This window comes from Bidens hawaiensis, unplaced genomic scaffold (genome assembly GCF_021521415.1).
Source record: "Bidens hawaiensis isolate Kalapana, Puna unplaced genomic scaffold, B.hawaiensis_p1.1 tig00000055_1, whole genome shotgun sequence".
NCBI classification, from domain to species: Eukaryota; Viridiplantae; Streptophyta; class Magnoliopsida; order Asterales; family Asteraceae; genus Bidens; species Bidens hawaiensis.
The window spans coordinates 128,873-155,219 of NW_027491016.1; the positions used below are offsets into that span (position 1 = coordinate 128,873).

General features: G+C 35.3%; 1 non-coding gene and 2 pseudogenes across 3 annotated transcripts; all 3 read left to right on the forward strand.

Annotated features, from left to right (window-relative positions):
• Positions 1-4,053: 4,053 nt before the first annotated feature.
• On the forward strand, positions 4,054-6,548 carry LOC143618828 (cellulose synthase A catalytic subunit 1 [UDP-forming] pseudogene; annotated as a pseudogene). The gene is made up of 3 exons (XR_013151091.1): positions 4,054-4,246; positions 4,781-5,047; positions 6,016-6,548. The product of XR_013151091.1 is annotated as a cellulose synthase A catalytic subunit 1 [UDP-forming] pseudogene (transcript).
• A 12,286-nt stretch (positions 6,549-18,834) lies between these two features.
• Positions 18,835-24,664, forward strand: LOC143628406 (origin of replication complex subunit 1B-like; annotated as a pseudogene). Its single transcript, XR_013152745.1, has 17 exons — positions 18,835-19,100; positions 19,197-19,687; positions 20,362-20,497; positions 21,139-21,291; positions 21,379-21,524; positions 21,607-21,758; positions 21,858-21,957; positions 22,113-22,235; positions 22,327-22,488; positions 22,579-22,635; positions 22,719-22,897; positions 23,336-23,441; positions 23,529-23,599; positions 23,703-23,798; positions 23,890-23,966; positions 24,063-24,146; positions 24,259-24,664. The product of XR_013152745.1 is annotated as an origin of replication complex subunit 1B-like (transcript).
• Positions 21,199-21,276, forward strand: LOC143556583 (small nucleolar RNA snoR28). Its single transcript, XR_013139403.1, has one exon. It is a non-coding gene; the product is annotated as a small nucleolar RNA snoR28 (small nucleolar RNA).
• Positions 24,665-26,347: the final 1,683 nt, after the last annotated feature.

A 26,347-nucleotide genomic window follows, 5' to 3' on the forward strand; every position in this document is an offset into this window, starting at 1 on the left:
TTACCGGGAAAAGTACGATCGGGGATAATCTCATGGAATGTTGGTTTTGGTAATGGGTTGGGATAACAGGGACAGTGGGAGCTGGGCATAGTTGACTTCGTGGAGCTGCATGGAGGTTCGTGACATTCTTTAGAGTCAATGTCAAAAGATAATGAATTCTGCTTCTGAGAATGTGTCTGGGTTGATGCATTGGGACTCAGTGAAGGCAGTGAGACTCTTGGGTTCGAGATTCTGGTATACTTCATTTCATGTTACCCACTGTAGTGAAGTATTGGTGAATCTTATTGAAGACTTTGGGAAGGTACAAGTTTATGTATCGCTGGAAGAAGGGAACCAACTTCCGAGTATTAAAGTCTTGGCTCGCTGCATCGGGTAGAGCTAAGTGGATTCATTTTGCAAGTGTGAATCCTGGAGCCACCGGGATGTAGCTGAGTGCATTCGGAGGTTTAAACTAGGTCAGGGGTTTTGGAACAGTGGGAGCACGAACCGTGTTCTAGGTACAGTTCAAAACACCGTTGGGTTTTGAATACCGGAATTCCGAATGGGAAAATCTCTCCTGGGTACTTGCAGGTTTTGGAGAGTGGTGTTTTCTCTGGGAGTCTCTGGAGCCGGTAGTTCGAATCAGTGGGAGCCGGTTGAGATTGAGGATGAGTCAATGGCGGGTTTTGCCATGGCTGGGTCATTGATGACTGTTGGGTTGGAGCTCAATGGAGCTTCAACTGGCTCTTCAGGTAATTGAGGAGCGGGCCGCTGCAACTAGGAGGATTAGATTGAAGTCTTAGCTTGTTTATGGGAACTGAGGCTTGGAGGACTTCTTTTATTTGAAATCATAGCTTGTTCTTGGGAGCTTGAGGCTTGGAGAACTTCTGACCGTGAAGTTTTAGCTTGTTCTTGGAACTGGAGGCTTGGAAGATTTCTGTTTTTAAGATTACTGGAGTTACAGGTATAGGGTTTGCTTGGATGGTGGATTGAGGATTGCTCGAGCCTCCAAGTGGGAGATTGTTAGGGTTGGAGACTCGAACAAAGGGTATTAGGGCAGCCGGCCCTAATTAGGGTTAGCCGGCCCTAATGGGTCCCATCTTATTTGTTTGGGCCTAACTTGGAGTACAAGTTAGGAACCCTAGATTTAGTCTATAAATACCCTAGTTGTAATTGTAATCTTGTGTGCCTTGAGCTTAATGAAATAACCTGGTTGCAGCCCGTGGACGTAGGTCCCCCACTGGGACCGAACCACGTAAAATTCTTGTGTCGTTTATATTTTCGTTTATGTGTGTTTATCGTTGTGCATGTGTGTGCTGTTTCGCTTCCGCGCGCCGCTTTGTTCCTAACAGTATCGGGTTGGTGGGAGGCAGCTACATGTTTACCTTTGATTATATGTTTAATTTTGAATATAATTTAAATTTGTGATATCCCAATATGTGAACTCAAGTTATTTGGTCTTGCTTTGCCATTATGAAAGATATGCGCTTGCAGTTTAATGGCGTTGTGCATATAAAATAGTTGTAAGTCCACTAATTATACTTAACCTGTTTGGTGTAACAATCTGATTATGTGTTTAGAGTCATCAGTGTAAGTAGTTGAGTAGTAGCCACTAGCAATGCCATCGGTGAATCAGCAGCAACAGCTCCATCCAATATGCCTATTTCTTTTACCATCTTTATGTCTTAGGACCTTATTAACAACTGCTACTGAACTTACTATTATTAGTTACATTTCAAATGTTGTAATGACTGTAATATCAACGACTGCTACTGAACTCACTATTATTCGAGCTGGTTTGCTGGTCTAAATGAGCCTATTAATAATATAATTATTTATTAATATATTAACTATATTTGTAGAAATTAATAATTATTTTATATTTTAAAAATTATATTAATAAATGTTTTATATAAACTTATAATAAGTATATATATATATATATAAATGTATATAATTTAATTATCATTAAGTAATAAACGAGCCGGGCAAGAGCTTGAAGATCTGCTCACTGGTCAAGTTCGTGCTTTAGAAATGGAGCTCGAAACGAGCCAGGTCTCGCTCTTGTAAGGTTAAGGGGCTCGAGTTCGAGTTTAAAATAGAGATTAAAACGAGCCGTGCTCGTGATCTCTTAACTTAAACGGGCCTGAGCTCGAGTTTTAACAATAGAGCTCGACAAGCATTCTCTCAAGCTTGAAACTGCTTGGCTCATTTACCTTAAACAAATAGGTTGCGCTATGAGTGGAATTTTTGTTTGTTTGTTATCATCTTTTTAACATATTGATATTAATTTTTATAAATATAGGAACCGCTATTAGAGACGATGTGGAACTTGCCTTTTAGACAAAGCCGACATTTTTTATGACTCCTTTTTTTTTTTTTTTTTGGCTAAGCTTAAAAACTTGATGTGCTGTTGTGTTGCTTGCTCTATGCTTTATTATAAAAAAAGTGCTATAATATTTATAAAAGCTTACTGAGTTATAGCACTAAATTATTTAAAACTTTTATTACCTTCCTCTGTTTTTGACTGCTTGCATGTTGGTTCAGCTCATCCTCATGACCTCGCTGTATTTAATTAGTCAAAATGTTTGTTAAGTGTAGCTCAGAACTAAACCAAACTTGCAGATACCCTCTGGTCCCATAAAGTATCCCGTTTACTTTCCTCGCATGTTATACGATAACTTAATGCTGAACAAAAGTTACATATGCAACCTTCTTTGTGTTATTTTTCTTGTATGTAAAGAAGGATGCATATTTGACTCTCAAGTCTCAACATGGTTTACATGTATGTGTTTAAATTGTTGTGACTGCAAGAGTCAACTATAAATCGACGCAACAAAAATTACATTTGTTCTTATAATTATTTTGATGGGTCATTTATGTTAGTTTTATTACAAATTCAATGCAAGATTTTGTGTAGTGTCAAAAGGTTATAGACATTTGCCTTTAGGCTTTGATGTTTCAAGGCCAATAAAAACATTTGCATAAGCTGGATTTTCTGCAGAGCTAATGAATGCTGTTGCAAAATAAGCTTAGGAAAAACCTATTCCAATACAGTGTCAATGAGGGTGCTCCAACATACACAATATTTCTTAATATTTGTGTTACTATCATTTTTGGCTTTTAGTTTGTTTATTGATAGTGCATGACTATTTTGCTTTGATATCAGTATTATCATTGTGTGATATATCAAATAGGTGTCCCCTGTGATTAAGGTAAAGGTAACCAGTGTACCTTTTTTTTTACTATTATCAATTGTTGAATATAAACTCCGATAATTGTTGATGTTATTCCAATACGTTTTCCTAATTTTTGGGTGCTTTAAAGTTCTCATCCGAATCTACAGGCATCGGATCAATTTTGGGTCGACTTCTTTTAGCTAAATAGTTCGTGTTCGGGTCAACCCGACGGGTTTAAGGGTTGTCCAGTTTAACCTATTTATTATTTATTGTATTCATTTATACTGTGTTTTATGTAATAAATCAAACTAGCTGGCGATCTTATGTCAAAAAAATAAAATTTAATAGGATTTCTTTTGTTATACGTCTTTATTTCAACATAAGAAGTATTTTTTTGAAGTTTTTAATTTTTTTATCGTTCACTGTTAAAACCTGTGTATTACACGGGTACCTAACCTAGTAATTATTATATAAATTGGAATTATTTAAATGGAAAAGAAATATTATATAAATAAGGGAATTATTTAATTATGGAATTATGCATAATATTATAAGTTTATACTCTGTTATTGAATTATGGATAATCTCTTTTGAATAATATGTTATGGAATTTTAGTTTTGGATATGGCATTTGATTATCTGTTATGAAATTAATGTTTTGGTAATTATGTATTTTGGTAATTTTTATTTTAAATTGGGTGCACCGAACCGGATTCTATGGTACACGGTACCGGTTCGTACCGAAATGAACCTATCCCCCTCCGTACCGAATTCGTCACCTTGAGCGAATTGCGTACCCGTAGTAGTAGCTTTAAGTAGTATTAGATTTAAATTTTAATTCATGTGTTTGTATGAATATGAGTTAATATTTTATGTTATATTTTCTTGTAGTTCCTGTAAGAATCGTTGACCCGGCAAAAGATTTGAATGCTTACGGGCTTGGTAATGTTGACTGGAAGGAAAGGGTGGAAGGGTGGAAACATAAACAGGAGAAAAATATTATGCAAATGACAAAACAGATACGGTGGTGATGGAAAAGGAGGCGATGAGATTGAACGAACTGGATCTAATGGAGAAGACTTGCAAATGTAAGGATCTTTCAGTTTCAGTATTATCATATAGGCATTTAAACGAACTGATCGTTCAGTGATTCGTTTATGGCTGTTTATTTAATAAATGAACAAACATGAACAAAAGTTTTTGTTCATTTTAGTAATTTAGTTATGTTTGTGAATGTTAATTTACACTCGTTCATTAAAATTTGTTTATGTTAATTTGTTTGCATTCATTCATGTTTATCACTTTACATTCCTTCATTTACGTTCGTCAATACATTCATATATATTTTTTAGGCCCATTACAATGTAATGTTAATTTAATAGTTTTTTAGGCTCAACACTTTGTTGCTCACATTTAGTTTTAACTGGTTTTAGCTCAGTTATATCCATTCATTTATGTTTGTGAAATGTTCATTTATACTTGTAGCGAACGAACACAAACACGTTTATTTTCTTAAGGAATAAAGCTTGTTTATTTGTTCGTGTTTGATCTTTTGATCGGTTCAACTTTAAGGAACAAACACGAAAATGCTCTATTATTAAAGTTAATGTTTTGTGTGACAGGGCTGACGATGCGCGACAACCAATGAGCAGAGTGGTGCCTATTTCATCCACTCATCTGACTCCATATCGTGTTGTATTAATAATTCGGTTGATTATTGTGGGTTTCTTCTTGTAATACCATTGCAGTCATCCAGTGAATGATGCTTATCCCTTGTGGTTGGCGTCTGTTATCTGTGAGGTCTGGTTTGCATTATCATGGCTTCTTGATCAAATCCCAAAATGGTTTCCTGTTGATCGTGAGACCTACCTTGACAGACTTGCATTGAGGTACATATATATATGAATTTCACTGCCAAGAAAAGATAATTTTCAACGCTTGTTTTGCCTAATTTTAGCATTCTTTTATTTATTATTATTATTATTATTATTATTATTGTTGCATTTAATGTGCTCTTTTAAGTTTTAAATACAATTACAAAGCTTTTTTCTACACTTTGAGCACACATATCCTTTTTAGCCAATATCTATTTTATGCGTCAAATGTATACCTATATATTGAAATGAATGCCTCCTCTTTCTACATGTCTGTTTCATAGTTATCGAAAGCGCTCTCCTGGTGCGCCTGGGGGCAATTTTCAGGCGAGGCGGAACCATACGTCCTTGCACCATCAAATGCACTCTTCTGGTAAGTTTACCGGCCAAAAATGACTTTCCGGTGACTTTTCCGGCCAGATTTCTGCCAGTTCATATTACTGCCAAATTTTGTCTGGGACAGATCTGTGGTTGCATCACCGGAGAGTAGAAGTTGAAGAGACGAGAAAGAAGAAGATGAGAACGAAAAACAGAACTTTGGCTTAAAAGCTTACCCTTAATAGTGTATTGCAGAAAATCTGCAGAAAAAACTGTTTCAGTAGTTAACAAAATTCATTATTCTTTCAAAATATTTTTAACTATTATTGCAAGCACACAATTATATGTACTATTTCTTTTTACACAGATTATCTTAAAAGATTTAATTTTATTTTGAAACGAGGTAGGTGATTTAATATCTAACTATATTAATATTAATTTTACATACTTAGAAGATATATTTATAATTTTTTTCAATGCATACTTTATTTTATTTTATTTTTTCATTTAAGTACGCTTTTTTTGTCTTAGGCCCTCGTCTTTTTTGCGCCTTGCGCCTAGGCCCCAGGTCTAAGTGCCTTGAGTGCGCCTAGCGCCTTTGATAACTATGGTGTGTGTATATGTATATTGAAATGAATGCTAAAGAAACCGGTGTGTATCTTCAGATATGACAGAGAAGGAGAACCGTTGCGGTTTGCACCTATTGATGTTTTTGTGAGTACAGTGGATCTGCTAAAAGAACCTCTCCACTCATCACAACATACACAGTTTTATCAATTCTAGCAGTGGATTACCCTGTTGACAAAGTCTCCTGCTATGTGTCTGATGATGTTTCCGCTATGCTCACATTTGAGTCCCTCTCTGAGACCGCAGAGTTTGCAAAGAAGTGGGTCCCATTCTGCAAGAAACATAGCGTTGAACCCAGAGCACCCGAGTTCTATTTTGCTCAAAAGATTGATTACTTGAAAGACAAAATTCAACCTTCTTTTGTCAAGGAACGTAGAGCAATGAAGGTATACAATTTCGCTTTTAGTTTAGGTCTAGCATGTTCGTGGTGTTCTTAAGACACAGTGGAGGCCTTGATACAGATGGCAGTGAGCTACCACCTCTAGTTTATGTTTCTCGTGAGAAACGTCTTCGGTTCCAACACCAGAAGAAAGCCGGTGCTATGAATGCGTTGTTGGGTAAATCATATTAAATAGTTTCTTTATATTGTTTGGTGAATTTATGTGGTGCTGACTGGATTCTTGTTCCGCAGGATATGTATGATGAGAAAAAGTCATTACTCATGTCACAAAGGAGCTTAGAAAAACGATTCGGTCAATCTTTGGTTTTCATTTCTGCTACTTTTGTAGAGATGGGAGGTATTCCACTCACCACAAATTCTGCTACCCTTTTGGAAGAGGCTATCCATGTTATAGTTGTGGTTATGAAGACAAAAAACCGAATGGGGTAAAGAGGTAATTTAGCTCAAGCTTGTTAGCACTCTTAATTCATCATTCATGTAGGGATGACAATCGTATCGGGTTGGTGGGCTGCAGCTACATGTTTACCTTCGATTATATGTTTTGAATGTAATTTAAATTTGTGATATCCCAGTATGTGAACTCAAATTATTTGGCATCTTGCTTTGCCATTATGAAAGATATGTGCTTGCAATTTTGATGGCATTGTGCATATAAAATAGTTGTAAGTCCGCCAATTATACTTCTTAACCTGTTTGGTGTAACAATTTGATTATGTGTTTAGTCATTAGTTAAGTAGTTGAGTAGTAGCCACTAGCAAATAGCAACGCCATAGGTGAGTCAGCAGCAACAACTCCATCCAATATGCCTATTTCTTTTACCATCTTTACGTCTTAGGACCTTATTAACAACAACTGTTACTGAACTTGCTATTATTTGTTACACCTCAAATGTTGTAATGACTGTAATATCAATAACTGCTACTGAATTTACTATTATTCGAGCTGGTTCGCTAGTCTAAATGAACCTATTATTAATCTAATTTTTTAATAATTATTTTATATTTTAAAAATTATAATAATAATTTTTTTGTATAAAAATATAATATATAATAATAATAATAATAACTAATTCTTTATATGTTAGGGGTGTGTATGTGTCAGTTCGGTTTCAATTTTGGGCTAAAACTGAACAAAAACCGAAATGTTGTTTTAGAGTTTTTGAAAACTGTTCGGTTTTGGTTTTTGTCGTTTGGGATTGAAAGTTTTGGGTTTAAAGAAAAAGGTTGAGAAAAAGGTGATGAATTTGGGATAAAACTATTTGTTAGTTAATAATTAATTGATTATTATTATTATTATTATTATTATTATTATTATTATTATTATTATTATTATTATTATTATACATTTGGCCTATAATATTTGGGTTAAAATTAAACTATATATTTATCAAGCTCGGCTCGAGCTAGTGTAGTACCTTACACAAGCCAAAGCTCAGTTCCGGCTCAGCCGTGGAGTGTGAAATTAATATATAGAATCCAAAAGATGCTAAACATAATAACACACAAGGCTCGATGAGCCTAAACGGGCTTGTTTCGAGCCTTTTATCATTCCAAGCTTGAGTAGCTCACGAGCAGGTCGGCTTTTTGCAAGTTGCAACCCCTAACTGTTATAAATTACTTAAAATTTAAAATAATAAATAAAAAACTATAAGTTTGGCTCTGCTTTTTCGGTCTTAGGGGGTGTTTGGGATTGCTTATTTTCACCAACTTATAATTTATTAACTTTTTGAAAAGTAATAAGGTGTTTGGGATTGCTTTTGGTGTGAGGGAGGAAAGTTAATAAGTTACACTTTTGTAACTTATTAACTTATTGAAAAGTTATAATGAGTTTTAAAAAGGAATCCCAAACACCCCCTTAGTTACATGCTAAAGCGAAACCGAACTGAAAGTCTGGTTTTCACGAAAACCTAAAACGAAACCGTTAGTTTTTTTTTTTTGGTTCGGTTATTTTGGTTTGGCTTTAACGGCTTCATGCACATCCCTAGTATATGTTAAGAGGCATTTGAGGTATTGACTAATAGTCAAATGGTTTACTGAACTAAGCATGCAACATCAAACTTGCCTTCTGATTATTTTTACTCTTTAGTGAGTATTGAGCACCAAATCATCATGCCAATTATTATTATATAATTCATTTGGTGATATGTTTAAGCTTTAGCTAGCATCATTCATATATAATCATCTATATTTTGAATATTGTAGAAGCTGTATTGATAATGGTAGAACTTTAGCAACGAGTCAAAGACTGCTGTGCAAATAAAGAGTGCCCCAAATGCCATTACAAGATCGATAATAGTGATGTAAGAAAGCTTCCATCTTTTTAGTAATCAGTTGCAGTTGCATACGTTTGATTTTATAAAATATAAATACAAAGTTCATGTCTTGTATGTAACTATGCATTTTATATGACAGGTGGTGGTTGAGTGGCCTGGGCTTCCAATGGGTGCGAAATTTGAACCGACTGATGCGCTGAGCTTTTACAACATTTAGCAGCCAAATCTGGTGTCGGGAATGAAATGCCGCATCAGTTCATTGATGAATTTATTCCTACACTTGATAAAGATGAAGGAATATGCTACAAACACCCTGAAAATCTTCCTGGTGAGCAGAGTAATTGTGATGTAGGGGGTGGAAATATGGGTGGGTTGAACGGGTTGGGTAACGGGTCAAAAGTCAAAACTGGTTCGGGTCAGTGGTACTTTGTTTGCTGCAGGTCCGGTTGGGTTTACCTGTTTAAGATTTTTATACATATTTAGTGTTACAAAAAGTTTTGTTTTTTATGCAAGTTTAGTATTAAATATGATTACCAAATCGGTTGCAAGAAGATAATGGTCCTTTATGGGGTTGGTACTGGGGGTTCAAAACCTTATAAGTTGAACTGGGTCATGCATCAGTATCATCTAGGAACCGTTGAAGATGGTCAATTCGTAGTTGCATAAATATTCTATCAGTCACAGAAAGATATTGAGAAGGCAGATAATAATGTTGTAAGTAGACGCATGGATGAGTTCAACGAGTCCAAAAATTGACACGCCTGATCCATGTAGGTCAGGCGTATTCATCTTATTTGTGGATTTCCACCCATTAAATTCATCGATAAATTGGTATACGAATGTTAGTTGATAAATAAGTTAGAAGAATATATAAATAATAAGAGTTAATTACACAGATGGTCTTTGTGGCATGTCCATATTGCAAGTTGTTTATTAAGTTTGACAGCCATGTAGTTGTTGGCCTTGTCAACCACTTCAAGACCACCAACGGATTCGTTGGCTTTGTCATCAGATTGCTTTATTTGTAAATGGAGGCTTCTCACACATTTGACCTGAATTCATGGGTATGGGTCTCACCAAACCCAGATAGCCCTTAAACGAGTTATAACATCTTATTAAATTAAAAATTAATCTCACCAAATATTTGGATATGAAAATCATATAAAATAGGGATATGCTAAAAAATAATATTCGAGTTTTTAAAAAAATATATTATTCGTAGTTAATAAACAATTTTATAGTAAAAAAAATGGTTCATGGGTATCACCAAACCCATATAGCTTTTAAACCGGGTTATAACATCTCATTTATTTGTTAAACACTTTTATCATTAAACCTTAAGTATGTTATTAACTTTCTTACAATAAATAAAATTAAAACTCAAAAAAATATATAAATATTATAAATGAATAATATAAAACAACCCCCGTACAAGACTAGCTCGTCTGCTACAAACCCAAGGCCCATGTCTAGTTCTTTAAAAACTCAAGCCCGTAGTCTTTCGACTTCAATTAATACCTCATGCAATTGCAATTATTGTAGAAGCATATTTTTTATAGTAGATATAATTACTAGAAAATTTGTACAAGATCAATTCAACCATCTTATAATAAAAAGCATTAAAACATATGTTCATTTCTCATAATAGACCATTATAACTCGATGAAAAGAATTGCTTGTGGTAAATTAATTTGGAACGCGTGTTGGGTAAATTTGTATTGGACTTGATTACATTGTCACACTGAAGATAGTCGCGTCAACTTTGGTAACAAAACGATACCAAATCTTATATTGAAGTCTAATTTTTTTAACATTAATCAATATGCGGTATATAACAATTTGGATTTGAACCAAAGAATAGTAATAGCATTGTCAATGTTATAATTTATAAACAAGAACAGTTTTCAAGATTGAAACAGCTTCTTAAAGTTTTAGAGAACTAAATCTGGCAATCGGAGATGCAATGGATAGGAACAAACAAAGAAGAACGAACGAAATATTTTGCTAGCACCCAAACTTTACTGATCAAGAAATCTGACTAAAAAACTTGATACAAATTGTCTCATACCCTAAACACGATATTTATAGCTAAGCTAACAGGTTATACTATAATCGGGATTCTAATTAATCAACTCCATAATATTATCTTCCTAACATGTATCAAATAGGAAACTAGATAATAATCCATAAATTGATTAATACTATTTAATCATTAACTTGTGCGCCAAGTTAATATTCTAGCCATCCCCACGCACCAAGCCACAGGCCGACTCGGGAATTCCCAACACTAGACCTTTCATGCAATTCTTTTAGGCAAAGTACACGGCGTGTTTAGTTTACGGATTTCGCTATAATTGAAAATTCAATAATAACATCTTTGGTTAATTAAAAACTTTTATGATTAAATATTTTTCATATCTTAGTAATCTCGTTAATCCAATGATCCGATTATATGGGGAGAATATACAAAGATGGGCCACACATTTGGGCTCACACTAAATAAAAAAAAAACAAGACATAAATACATTGGGCTAATATTTACATGGTCTAATAAAAAGGGATCAATTTTATTAAAAAAAAATTCAGAGAACCAAATCGTTGGCTAATCATTTCCAATTATCACTGTTACGTATATATACAAACCAATGTATATAACCGGGTTTTTGAAGAAACTTAACCAACCCAGTCAAGTTGGCTTTTGATCGGCCAAACCCGGTTCAAGTTTGGTGGTTTGAGCCGAATGTTTTTAACACGTGATCATACCATTAGATTCTCAAAAGTTGAGTAAGATGACATGCTTAAAAAATATCATATTAAATATGTATACGTATACGTATTATAAAAAATTTTCTAATTTACCACCAACCGGTCACCATTGTCTCTCCCATAACCACTACCGCTACAATTGATGTCGTCATCTCACCACTACCATCAGCGTTACCATGTTGACCACGCCTCTACCATCGTCGTTGCCTTATGTTGCTTCTCCTCGAATTCTAGCTGCCTCCATTGCACATATTATTGAATTTAGTTTAAGCAACTATACTTACGAAATTGTTGAAATAAAAAAAAACATATATATTATAGGCATTACTTTTGTTTAAAGCATGTGAGTTTAGTCACAAAACTATGAAAGACATACAAGTGCTTGAAAGTAAGATAAGTTCATATACACCACTGCACACTTATGCAAGATTATATATACCTAACTCAAACTTAAAATTTCATATACGTTTTTTTTTTTAAAAAAGTTAAAATTTTATCCATTTTACTAAAAACAATTAAATAAATGATCATTCTATACCCTTAAGTTTATATAAAAATTTAAAATTTCATATTTACCCATCGTTTTAAATTTAAATTTTATATTTAACTCATCAAAAATATATTTCTCACAATTTATTTAAAAGAACTAATCAAAATTCTTTAACCAATGCTATATTGTCAAAGTGTATAATGGAGGACTCAATGTTAACCCTCAATATCAAAATTTAAATTTTAAAATTGATCTATCATTAAAGAAGAGTAAATTGGGATTTCGGTCCAATAGTTTGAAGGATCAAAGACTAAAATTGTAAACTTTAAACCACAGAACTTAAATAGCAATTACTAATTACTATTACTAATATATATAAAATAGAACTTTGGTGTCACAAGTGCCCTATTGGGCCACTTGGCGGCACCGTATTAGTTCGTAATTTTTATTTTGTTTTATTTATTTTAATTATCATAACGAACGTAATGGAAACCGACTAAATGTCAGTTTTGTTGTTTTAGTTCCGGTACCATAATGAAGCTAGTGGAAACCGACCGCATTCGAGTAGACTCGCCTCTTCAACGTCTGTGACTGACAACGTTCGGGTTTACCAATGTGCAAGTTTATCATCCGACGCCCCCTGGCCATCAGTTCACCTTCATATTTATTATTATTTTTTTCATTTTTAGCTCCAATACTGTAACGAGCGTAATCAAAACCGACCGAAATCGTGTCGAATTACCGCCACAATGACTGAGACCGACAACGCTTGTGTTTTCCACCGCCCCGGTTTGCCGACCAAATTAATAACGTTTTAAATATTTTGTTTTTTTATATGTTAATATTTTTATAAGTTAATTGGCGAATTAATTTTTTGGACTTTAACGCTCAAACTTTACCAACTATGTCTATACCCTAAGAACATAACTGATACTAACTGAATTCGTGTCGACTCATCATCGTAACACTCGAGTTTTACCAACGTTAGAGTTTTGTCAGCTGTCCCGACGCAACGCGCCAGGTAGAAGAACTAGTTTTTAATAAAACATAAGGACGAATACTGCAATTTACCCATTTACATTTTGAACTAAACTTATAACCAAAAATATTATCAAAGTTTTAATATCGATTAATTTTCATTATCAAAACCATTAATGCTTGAATTGATCACATTAAAATTCATTGTTAGAACATTAAATTGATTGCCATTAATAAAAAAGGAACATGAAATTAATTATATAAAAAATTGTTAGAACCATTAATACTTGGATTCGTCTAAAGTTTATAGCATACTTTTTTTTTTTTGAAAATTGACTTTCATTAAAAACAAACACAATCAACGACTCTCACCAAGACGGAGAAAGACGCTGAAATCCAAAAACCAAAACCAACAATCACGTTACATCAAATAAACACCAACTTTTCCAATCCACTACCCCTATCTTAGATCTATTTTTGTACCAAAGAAAACCCAAAGATTTTATATCCGCAACCATTTCTGCCACCTTAGTGTTCTTGCCCGAAAAAATCTTTTCATTCCTAGCCCGCCAAATCCTCCAACAAGTAATGATGACAATTCCATGAATAATCAATCTCTTATTCCCCGTCGCACCACAAACCTTATGCACTTCCACCAAATCATTGACATGAAAAACAAAAGATCTAGGGATGTTGCACCATGAACCAATCGCATTCCAAACGGCCATAGAAATGAAACACCCGGTTAACAAGTGCTCGAGCGATTCCTCGTTACTCTCACATAAAGCGCAACTATGATCATCACAATGCAAATGACGTCTAGCTAAAGCCTGCTTGGTTGGAAGACTATCCAGAACGGCCCTCCACATAAAAATATTACATTTTTTCGGGACCCAATCGCTCCATTGGAAACTGGAACTCCCAGCATCCACAACGGACCGCACCATCCATCTTTTAATCGCCGAAACCTCGAACTCTTTGCAGCTACCAACCGCCCAAGACCATGAATCTTCACGGTCAACCATCACCACCCCTTGAAGGAGATCTTCCAACTCCTACTTCTCGATCACATCCTGTTGGGAGCAAGGAGCTCTAAGAGAATCCCACACAATGCGACGAGAAGATCCAGTGACCACCAACCGATCTGCTAACAAGACATTTTTATGTTTTTCTACCGCATATAAGGACGGATACTTGTCCATAATCGGCGCCGAACCCAACCACAAATCCGTCCAAAACCGAACTTGGCGACCATTCCCAACTATGGCCCGGATCACTCTATTAAAACCCACACCATCAACCTTAAATTTGTTCCAAAACATAACACAATTCTTCCAAACCCCGGGAACTCCATTATTAACCGGAGCAAGCCCCCAACAGCGCGAGGACCCGTGAATAGACAACACTACTCTTCTCCACATCGCGTGATGATCATTTAGAAATCTCCCAAGCCATTTAGTAATCAGCGCTTGATTATTAACCTCTAAACGAGCGATACCTAAACCCCCTTCTTTTATAGGTTTGGTGACTACCTCCCAAGCCACCCATGACATCTTCCTCACTTCATCCGAACCACCCCATAAGAACCTTCTCATCAAAGCTTCTAAATCATTGGTAACCTTCTTGGGTGCCTTAAAAAGCGAAAAATAATAAGTGGGAAGACTATCCAGCACCGATTTAATAAGGGTTAACCGACCGGCAATAGATAACGAATTAACTTTCCATTTAGATAGCCTCTTCTTGAACTTGGACACAACCGGTTCCCAATTAACCACCCTATTCATGTTAGCGCCAACCATAATCCCTAGATAAGAAAACGGGATTCTACCCGGCTTACAACCCATGAAACCAGCTTGGATATCGATCTCACCATCTTCTACACCTACTCCAAATAACACTGATTTATGGAGATTAATCTTTAGCCCCGAACACAAGTAAAATATGCGAAGAATACGTTTCAAGTTATCAAAATTAAAAGAAGACCACTCTCCCATAATCATAGCATCATCCGCATAAAAAAGATGGGATAAAGTAGGACCTTCATTAGGAAGAGTAATACCATGAAACGCACCTATATCACAGGCTTGTTTCAACATACCTGAAAAAGCCTCCATCAGAATAATAAAAAGAAAAGGCGATAGCGGGTCACCTTGACGAATGCCTTTATGACATCCAAATTCGAATGTAGGAGATCCATTAACAAGAACAGACGATCTGCTCGCCAACAAGATACCACTAATCCAATCGCACCAGACCGAAGGAAAACCCATCTGAGAAAGAACCGACAACAAGAACTCCCAATTCACATTATCAAAGGCTTTATCGAAGTTAATCTCTCGGATAAAAATTCTTCTCTCCCTCTTCTTAGCCCAAGCAATAACCTCATTAGCCACCAAAGGGCCATCAGGTTGGTTATAGCATACTTAAAAACCAAAATTAATATTGAATAACATATCAAAATTTGATGTACCAGAAATTAATGTAGCTAACCTGATCAACCTAACCTGAGAATTCTCTACTTATTTTTGTTGATTACATAGATGATCAAAACTGCAATTCTCACAGAGTTAAAGATAGAAAACGAATAAAGTAAAACCAAATTTAATCTTGATATAAATTAATTTAGGTTAAAAATAGCCATAAACTAAATGCATTAGTTTAAGACAGAATTACAAATTTTGTCCTTTAAAATAAGACGAATTACGGTTCGTGTCATTTTCTAAGTTTCCTTGCAGACGGTGTACTTTAAACTTTTTTTTCCTACAAGTTATGTCCTTTACGCTAACTAGGTTAGAAAAACTCTGTTAAATCAAATCACGTGAGAAGCATGTGAGGGTAGTTTTGTCTTTTTGCCTACCCTGCAACTTCTTCTTCTTCTGTTGTTTCTGTATCTATTAACACTGCCTCATCTCACTTCTCTCTCTATGTTCTACCACACCATCACCATAACCACTCCTCAAACACCATCACCACCGCCACCATAGCTCCGCCACCAGCCACCGCTCCATCTCCGAAAAATTATGATTACTTGAAAAAAACTTTCAACAATCTGTACATTATGAACATTCAATTGATGAATCAGAACATACTTTGTAGTTCGAAACCCCTAACCTGATCTATAGGGCACGATTAAAGGAAGCGCTTAAACCACTGCGAGACCGCCGCCACAATGTCGGGTGGTTTAAGCGGCCACCGCCTCCAACCACCATCGTTTGTCGGTTAGGTGACGATCCTTCATCGCGGTCGGGTTCCATCACCTCAACCGTTCGTCCACCTCCTGTTGCCGGGTTCTATTTTGGAAACCCTAGGCGGCGGTGGTGTGATGACGGCGGTGTTTTGTACCACCGGAGGTCCGGTAGTGTGGTGCCTTTACCGATCGTTGATCCTGGTGGTGCTAGACACTCGGAAGGGGTGGGGTTTCCGGCGGTGGTTTACTTCTTTTTAAGGTATCGTCATTCTTTTCTTTGTTGTCTATCATCGCTTTATTATTGTCAGACCCTATTAAAATTTGAAAACCTCAAATTGCATAAACCCTAGAACTCAAGTAGATGGTTAAGAAGATGGAGAAGAAGAGTGGGAGGTATGGTGATGAAATTGGGATGGTGGGATCCATTGGTGAAACCCTAGATTGTTAATTGATGAATCCAAAGTGTGTGTGTTAATAGATACAGAAACAGCAGCATAAGAAGAAGAAGAAGTTGCAGGGTAGGCAAAAAGACAAAACTACCCTCACATGCTTCTCACGTGATGGGATTTAACAGAGTTTTTCTAACCCAGTTAGCGTAAAGGACATAACTTGTAAGAAAAAAAAGTTTAAAGTACACCGCCTGCAAGGAAACTTAGAAAAGGACACGAACCGTAATTCGTCTTATTTTAAAAGACAAAATTTGTAATTCTATCTTAGTTTAAACTAGAGACATATGAAATATTGAAATATGAGAATTTGAATTAAACATATACGAATACTAGATTTTATCCCCCGTATTACGTGGGTTGTTATACATTATTCGTTTTTAATATTTATATATGTATATTTGGATTTTAATTTTATTTATTGTAAAAAAGTTAATAGTTAATATACTTGAGGTTTGATGATAAAATGATTTCACAAATAAATGATATGTTACAATCCAGCTTAAAAGCTATTTGGGTTTGGTGATACCCATTACCTGTTTATTTTCTTTATTATAAAATTGTTTCTTAATTGTAAATAATATATATTTTTAAATAAAATAGGATATTAATTTTTAGTATATCCCTATTTTATAGGATTTTCATATCCAAATATTTGGTGAGATTAATTTTTAAAATAATGAGATGTTATAACCCGTTTAAGAGCTATCTGGGTTTGGTGAGACCTTTACATGTGAATTCGGGTCAAATGCGTGAGAAACCTTCATTTACAAATAAAGCAATCTGATGGCTTAAGAGAATGGTTGTTTTACATTTTTGTTTTTTAATATTTATTTTTTGGATTTTAATTTATTTATTGTAAGAAAATTAATAATATACTTAGGGTTTGATGATGAAAGGATTTCATAAATAAATGATACCTTTTAACCCGTTTAAAAGCTATCTGGATTTGGTGACCCATGACCCGCTTATGTTTTTTACTATAAAATTGTTTATTAATTATAAATAATATATTTTTCTTTTTAAATTGGATATTAAATTTTAGTATATCCATGTTTTATAGAATTTTCATATCAAATAATTGGTAAGATTAATTTTTAATTTAATGAGATGTTATAATTCGTTTAATAGTTATCTGGTTTTGGTAAGACCCCATACCTAGGCCTGTAAATGAACCGAACGTTCGGTGAACTATCGTGAACCGTTCGGCGGGAAGTTCGTTTATGTTCGTTTATTTAATAAATGAACGAACACGAACAAAAAAATTGTGTTCATTTAATTAAACGAACGAACATGAACACATGCTCCGTTCGTTCATTTATGTTCATGAGCGTTCGTTTATGTCTGTTTATTTATGTTTGTTTATGTATTAATAAAAAATAATTAAATATTATCTGGATAGGTCATCTGCTTAAAAGTTTTATATTGTTAATTTGTGTTCATTTAAGTGTTTTCATTTAAGTTCGTTTATATTTGTGTTCATTTACATTTGTTCATTTATCTTTGTTCAGTTATGCTTGCTTGTATTTTAAACAAACGAACACAAATGTCCATTTTTAAATAAACGAACATGAACATAAATATTTGTTCCATTAAATGTCTGTGTTCTTTTAAAGTTAAATGAATGAGCATGAACATGCCCTTCTTCGTGTTCATTCAATTCGTTTACAGGCTTTCATTATTCACATTGATGTATACGTCGGTCTTAATCTATACGTCGGTCTCAATCTCTAGGCTCTGTCGATTTTATTTGTGTTTGCTTGTGTTCGTGAACACATTAATTTCCTTAATGAACGAACACGAACATAAAACCTCGTTCGGTAAGTGTTCGTGAACCGTTCATGAACATATTATTTTCTTAACGAACGAACATGAACACTGCGTTGTTCGTGTTTGTTCGGTTTGTTTACAGCCCTACCCATACCCATGAATTTGGGTTAAATCAATGAGAGACCTCTTAAAAATCAAGCAATCTAGTGGCTTCCATAAAAGAGGGGAGCGACCACATCGTGACACATAGGATTTTAGGGGTTTCGTTTATATATATTATAGATTATTAGCTATATTTAGCCATATATGGATCTCCTCTCTTAACTGAATCTTTTTAAGTATTGTCCATTTTAAAGTTTTACAAATCAAAACTTAATTTCTTTTGATCCTAATTACAACAAAACAATAAAACCAATTATTCTTTCACAGGTCAATAGTCAACCCATCTTCCTTTTCAAAGAATGGCGCAAAACAGTATCCCATCTTCCCGCCAATTTCTCACTCTACAAACCCCAATCTCTCTCTCTCTCTCTCTCTATGCAACATCCATGGCGGAAACAACACCACCAAAGAGACCGAGACAAACTCCACTCAAACCATCACTCAAATCGCCTCCAAACACTCCCATTCCACTCACGCCACAAACCTTAGCTTCACCGAGACGCTCGCTACGCTTCCTTTCCTCACCGCCTCGTTCGATTCCACCTGCAAACACTCCAGTTAATCCCAAACCAACGCGTTCGACGAAGAAGAAGAACAAACCGTACGGAAACGAAACACACGGTTCAATCGAGGATGATGACGTCAGCAACACGTTGACCGAGTCAGCGCGCAGTTCGAAGAAGAAACTGTACGGAAACGAAACAAACGAAACAGAAGGATCAGACGATTTAATCAAGGATGACGTCAGCAACACGTTCTCGCCGTTATCACCAGACCGAACGGAAACGAAGAAACGGAAGAGTAAAGTTGAGAGCACCGTTGACAGAGTCAACGCTAGGGTTAGTAAAACTAAAATTAAACCTAAGACTAAACTTAAACGGAGAGTGTATTATAAGAAGGTGAGTTATGACGGAGGCGAGTTTTCGACAGGTGATGACGTGTATGTGAAGAGGACAGAGGATGATGATGATGAGCCGGAAGTTGAGGAGTGCAGGGTGTGTTTTAAGGCTGGTAGAGGTGTAATGATTGAGTGTGATGATTGTTTGGGAGGGTTTCATTTGAGGTGTTTGAAGCCGCCGTTGCGCGCGGTTCCGGAAGGGGATTGGATTGTGGATATTGTGAGGGGAGGAAGTTGGGGAGGGATGTTAAGTTGCCGGAGGTTCCGGAAGGGAAGAAGGTGCGCAGGACGGCGAAGGAGAAGCTGCTTTCGAGTGATTTGTGGGCAGTTAGGATTGAAAGGTATAATTGCATATTTTTATAGTGTTGTTATTAGGTTTGTTGTTATAAGTATTTGTGGTTATTTTTTGGTCGTATTTGTTGATTTCTGATTAGGAGACGTTATAAGTATTTGGAGCATGTTTGGGATTGTGTTTGAAAACAACTTATTAGCTTATTGGTGTTTTCAAAAAGCCAATAAGCTTGAAGTGTTTGGCAATCACAAAAGTTAGAAGTGTTTGGCAATCACAAAAATCCTTTTTATTTGCTTTCTGAAAGGGTTAAAAGCATTTTTTTTCAAAAGACTCAAATCCTGGCTTTTCAAAATGGCTTTTTGAAAAAGCCAATAAGCAAATAAACAGTTTTCAATCTCAATCCCAAACATGCTCTTACTGATTTGTATTTTGTTGTTATTTTTAGGCCTTTTCCTTTTGCTGTTATTATTTTGTTGTTGGTTTTGATTCTTTTGTTATTATTAGCTTTTTTCTTTGTTAATGTCTTTTTTAGTTTGCGAACCACTCTCTATTTACCAAAATGCCACCTCTAGTTTTCAGCCCTGAATTATTGTAGATTGGTATTTTTACTACTCTCATGTTAAGATTATTTTGTACATGAACCCTCTCCTGTTTGTATAATCACTTACTTTTTTATCTTTCTGTTTTGTTGATATTGATCGTTGTAATCTTTTGGCTATATAGTTTATGGAAAGAGACTGATGGCAGCTTCTGGTTTCGGGGTCGATGGTATGTGATTCCTGAGGAGACAGCTGCGGGCAGACAGCCGCATAATTTGAAAAGGGAGTTGTATAGAACCAATGACTTTGCTGATAATGAGGTAATACATGTGCTGAATCTTTACTGTTGTAGGCAGATAACTTGCTGATAGGGACTTATATAGAACCATAGAACCACCTAATGACGCTAGGCTCAGTCATAGTTGTTAATAGCGCTCATAGCAAGCGCTATAGCGAATAGTGTAGCCAGCGATGATCTATCGTTGTCTGACTTCTGAGTATGGCGCCCTAATATTAATTATGCCTATAAAATAGCAGAAGTTTAGGTTTTATGTTAAATATACACACAAAAAGAGGGTATTTAGATATAACATGCTTACAAAATATTTCTAATTGTTTTTCTAGTGTATCGCTAAACATAAAATAGCGCTCACTATTTCATCGCTATCGCTATGTAGCGTATAGGCATTTTGCTGCTATTGTCCGCTATTCGCTATTAACAACTATATAGGGGGGCCTGAAACTTGAACATTTAAAGTATCATATATTTTTTTTTCTTAAACATAAAATTATTCAAAGTAAATGAGCTATATTTAAACTTCTAACCAAAAAAAAAGGAGCCGGAACCCCTCTTGGCCCTTAAAACATCCGCCTATGAGTCCATGACTAGGCCGATAAGTTTAAATCTTTACTTATATATGTTTAATTGCTTACTTTGAAATTATCTGAGTGTGTTTTTTAGATGGAAACTGTTCTTAGACATTGTTATGTCATGAGCCCAAATGAATATGCAAAGGCTGAGAATGAAGGTGATGATGTGTTTCTATGTGAGTATGAGTATGATGTGAATTGGCACAGTTTCAAGCGGATTGCAGAGATTGATAACAATGAAGATGTGAGTACTTTATAATATTGAGTAATGATTTTTGTATATGATTGATTTGAAGATAGCATAAGACTTGACTGCTTTCTGATTTGTTAGGATGATGAAGAAGCTGAGCATGATGAAGATTGGAGCGGTGATGAGGAGGATTCAAATGCTGAGTTGTCTGATGACATGGAATATGAAGAAGAGGAGGATAGGACACATCAGCATGTGGATCAACCCCTGCACGCGAAGCAGCTGCAGTAAGAATACTTAAATCTTATTGTTCGTTTTTTTAGGCATGTTTTGACTGAAACTGAACTCGACTTGTTTCATATTGTGCAGAATTCAAGAAAAGGCTTTACCTTTGGACTCCAGAAAATAGGTACAAAGAGAATTCCTGAGCATGTGAGGTCTCACAAGCAGACTGAACTTGAAAAGGCAAAAGCAGCACTTCTGCTTGCAACTTTGCCTAAATCTTTGCCATGTAGGAATAAGTAAGTGGCATTTGAGGTTTTCATAGGAAACCAACATTAAAAAATTTCATTTTTTGTTTACTCTTTATTTTATATTAACTGGTGTTTTATTATTCGCAGAGAAATGGAAGAAATAACTGCGTTTATCAAAGGGGCTATATGTGATGATCAATGTCTAGGACGTTGCCTTTACATCCATGGTGTTCCAGGAACTGGCAAGGTAAAGTGGTAAACTTTAGTAGTTAGCAAAGAATTATGTTGATTTGGTGTGCTTTTGTTATTCATATTTTATTTTCTTCACGATCCGTATTTTACAATTCACAATACTTTTAAGAATGAGAAGCATTCTGTATTTAAACACGGGTTTATTTACAGACAATGAGTGTGCTTGCGGTGATGAGGAGCCTTCGGTCAGAAGTTGATGCTGGAATTGTTAAACCATACTCTTTTGTGGAGATAAATGGTCTGAAGTTGGCTGCGCCAGAGAATATATACAGAGTACATATTTACATCAGTTGAACTGTTTTGATCTTTTGAATGTCTTGTACATTATAATAATTGCCTAAACCTGATTCATGAATATTTCCAGGTTATCTATGAAGCTTTAACAGGGCATAGGGTTAGTTGGAAAAAAGCTCTCAATTTGCTGAATGACAAGTTTTCAAATGGGGTTAAAAGTAGCAAAGATGATGATCGCCCGTGTATACTTCTTATTGATGAACTTGATCTTCTAGTAACTAGAAATCAATCGGTAAAACCTACTCAGACTTATAAACTTTTTACCTAGACTTAACTACTTAAGTGCATTATGATAAATTAACAATTTGTGTTTTGTCCATAGGTTTTATACAACATTCTTGATTGGCCTACTAAGCAAATTCTAAACTTATTGTCATTGGTAAGCATCTATAGAAACTCTGTCTCAAGTAAGATTATAGCACTTTAATTTTGTTAATTGCTTTGATTAATATTATTTTACAGGAATAGCAAATACTATGGATCTTCCAGAGAAATTGCTTCCCAGAATTTCCAGTCGGATGGGTATACAAAGGCTTTGCTTTGCTCCTTATAACTACTTGCAGCTTCAAGAAATCATCGGGTGTCGTCTTAAAGGAATTGATGCGTTTGAGAAACAGGCTATAGAGTTTGCTTCAAGAAAGGTTCGTTTACGTTTGTTAATATGTTAATTTTACTTTTTTGCTTCCATAACAACTTAGTACAGATTCAATAACTTTTTAGACACAACACGATGGTAGTCAAATGACTTTCAACTAGTTTTAGCTCATTTATGTTTTTTCATCTATGTTCAGTTATGTTTGTACGCTTACGCTCGTGAACCATTCGTTTCTACTGTTAACAAATGAACAAGTACCACCCATTTGCTTAATTGTTTATGCTTGATTGCTTTTTCGATTATAGTTAAAAGAAGGAACATGACTATGCTCGTGTTTGTTCAGTTCTTTTACGAGCACTTTCCTGACCAGGCTTTTTTGACTTGCATACACTTCTTTGTTCATTTTTTACTTTTTTGTGTACGCTTGATGTAAATAGGTTGAAATTGCCAACTGTACTAATAGAAATGTATCATCCTTAATTAGGTTGCAGCAGTTTCAGGAGATGCACGCCGTGCCCTAGAAATATGTCGTCGTGCAGCTGAACTTTCAGACTATCGCGTTAAGAATTCTACCTCGCTTCCAAAAACAGGTAATTAATTTTTTTAATTTATAAATTTTTTATGGATGAATAAAGGTTAATGCTTATATGATATTCATAAACCATTGATGTTTGCAGGAAAGTCACTTGTTGGCATGTCTGAAGTTGAAGCAGCCATACAAGAAATGTTCCAGGCTCCTCATATTCAGGTAGACGGTGAAGATTTTCATCACACGTTTAATTTTTTTTTTTTTACAAATTCACAGTTATTTGTCGTATAGTTAGTTAAATGTTGATTCTTTCTCTTTTCAGGTAATGAGGAGTTGTTCCAAACTGAGTAAGATCTTCTTAGCAGCAATGGTGCACGAGCTCTACAAAACAGGAATGAGTGAGACCACCTTTGAAAAGGTCAGATATACTTGAATATTAACAAGTTAAAATTCTTATTATCTTCGCTTGCACCAAGTTTAATTTTGCGCTATTTCTTTGGTGCATGCAGTTAGCACAAACTGTTTCATGTCTCTGTACAAACAATGGAATAACATTTCCCGGATGGGACACGCTTTTGAGAATTGGGTAATAATCCATATTTTTCTTTATTATTGCTTACTTGTCTTTATAAATTAAAAATAATATATATATATATATATATATATATATATTATATTGCAGGTGCAAGCTTGGTGAATCCAGAATTCTTCTCTGTGAATCAGGAGCAAGTCACAGGTTGCAGAAGTTGCAGCTCAATTTTCCTAGGTTGGTTATTTCAGTTATTTGTTTAAAAAGCTCAAAAGTTGTTTATATTATTATATTCTCAACTTTTTATTTGTTACAACAATTTAGTTAAAATTTTATGGTTTGATGACAGTGATGATGTGAGTTTTGCACTGAAAGACAGCAAGGAGCTACCGTGGTTGACAAAATACATGTGACGTCCTAGACCACTAGACGGGCGGCTCATCGTATTGAGGAGTATAATTTATATTTTTAAATTAATTGTTATGCCTACTATTACCGGCTGAAGTTATGTTGGTTTTCATTATTGAAGTTTTGCTCACAGGATAAAATTAAATTCTGCTGAATTGAGTTTACTTTATAAGTTGTACCTGAATCATTTGGATATTTGTTGTTTCTCAATGGATTAAACTTTACAAGCATTTGGTTGTATTTAGTTATAAGAAGCATTAGCGGGTTTGGAATGTTTATATGGGTATGGACCGGGCGTGAGATTATTGTAAGCGTGAGATTAAATGAAATGCAATACAATTTGTAAACTGTATAACATTTAAAAGTTGGTTCTATCAAGTATTCTGTAAAGTAATATAGAAAGAAATTAGATAAATAATCAAATACTAGAATTAATTGGCTGATTAAGTGATTAATGTTTTTTTTACTGTTTGTTTAAGTTTAAGTCTGGTAGCCAGTGACGCTCAACTAGAATTGGCGGAAAACTGAAGATTTGGAATGGAGGCCGCAAGTCTCAAGTTTGAATTCGCACCCAACCAGGTTTACCGTAGTGGGTCTTTGCTTGCGGGTTTCTTCGGAACAAAAGATGGTGGGTTTGGGCTACCTAACGTTGTTTACGATCGTGGGCGTATGAGGTTGCCTTTTGCCACTGGGTTCCTCTGGGTAGCCGGACTTTATACGTTGGTTGTTAAAAAAAAAACTTAAGTCTAGTTAGATCTAATGTGCGTGTGTTGGGAGACCGCACCAAACCCTGCATTTATATGGCTAAGGATTGATGTTGCTCTCTTCGTTACATTTTTTTATTTAACATCAACAACAAAAATTAAAAAATTAACAAACATCATATAGTTTTCAACATATATAAACTACACTACGAAAACAAACCTACATAGTTTACATATGTATATTGTGGGGCCACGACTTTTTTCAACTTTTTTTTGAATAATTAAATGTTACACTATATAAGAATAGAACTTTTGATCTATTTCACACCCCTTAATGTTGCACTATATAACGCTTTCCAACTAATCAGACTACCTCACTTACATTATGAAAAGAAAAATTAAATAATCATTGTTTTTTTGTTACCCCATTACACATTTGTTTGTGACAACCTATTTTTCACGTTTTAATAATGATATAAAGTGTTTGCGGTTGCTTAGTTTAGCCGACTTATTAACTTTTTAAAAAATAATAACGTGTTTGGGATTGCTTTTGGTATAAGGAGGAAAAGTTAAACTTATTAACCTTTTGAAACGTAATAGGAGGCCTTGATAAGGAATCCCAGACACCTCCTCAGCATTGGGATATTGGTTTTTAACACTCCCAATTTTCACCCGCTGGCTGATAACACTCCCAACTTTTGCTCTATTTGTTTTTGTCACACCCTCACTAACGGACAACTAACGTCATTAGTGAAATCCTCTCGGAAACCATACCAAACTACCAGATGTACTTCACAACCGTCGGAACACCTTGCATCTTACCGATCGGTTCTTTCTTTGCGTCAATTGGACCTTGGAGTTGCTGCAGCCGCCTCCAATAGATGTCCAAACCACCCTGAGTCAGAGGCCGTCGCCGGCTACAGCGAAACCCTAGCCATGCCGCCTACCTCCTCTTTTTCCGATAGTGTTTTTCGCCGGAAACCCTAGTCGCGCGGACCTCCCCCTTCTCTGTTTCCGATCATCTGCTTTGCCGAAAAATCGAGATTCCACCAACGACGTCAGTGACTAAGTGACAAAAACAAATAAAAAAAAAGTTGAAAGTGATGGATAACAAATCAAAAGTTAAGAATATTTTTAGCCAAATAGGTAAAAGCGGAAGAGGAAGTATCATTAAGAAATATTATTGATTTTGTACCCGATAAACATAGAAAGCCAGGGCCCATCTATTCAGAACCGCCTATCAGATCCGAACCGATCCCACAAAGAGTGTTCAGTTTTCACTTTTCCAAATAATAATAATAATACTCAATCAAATCTCTCATTTCC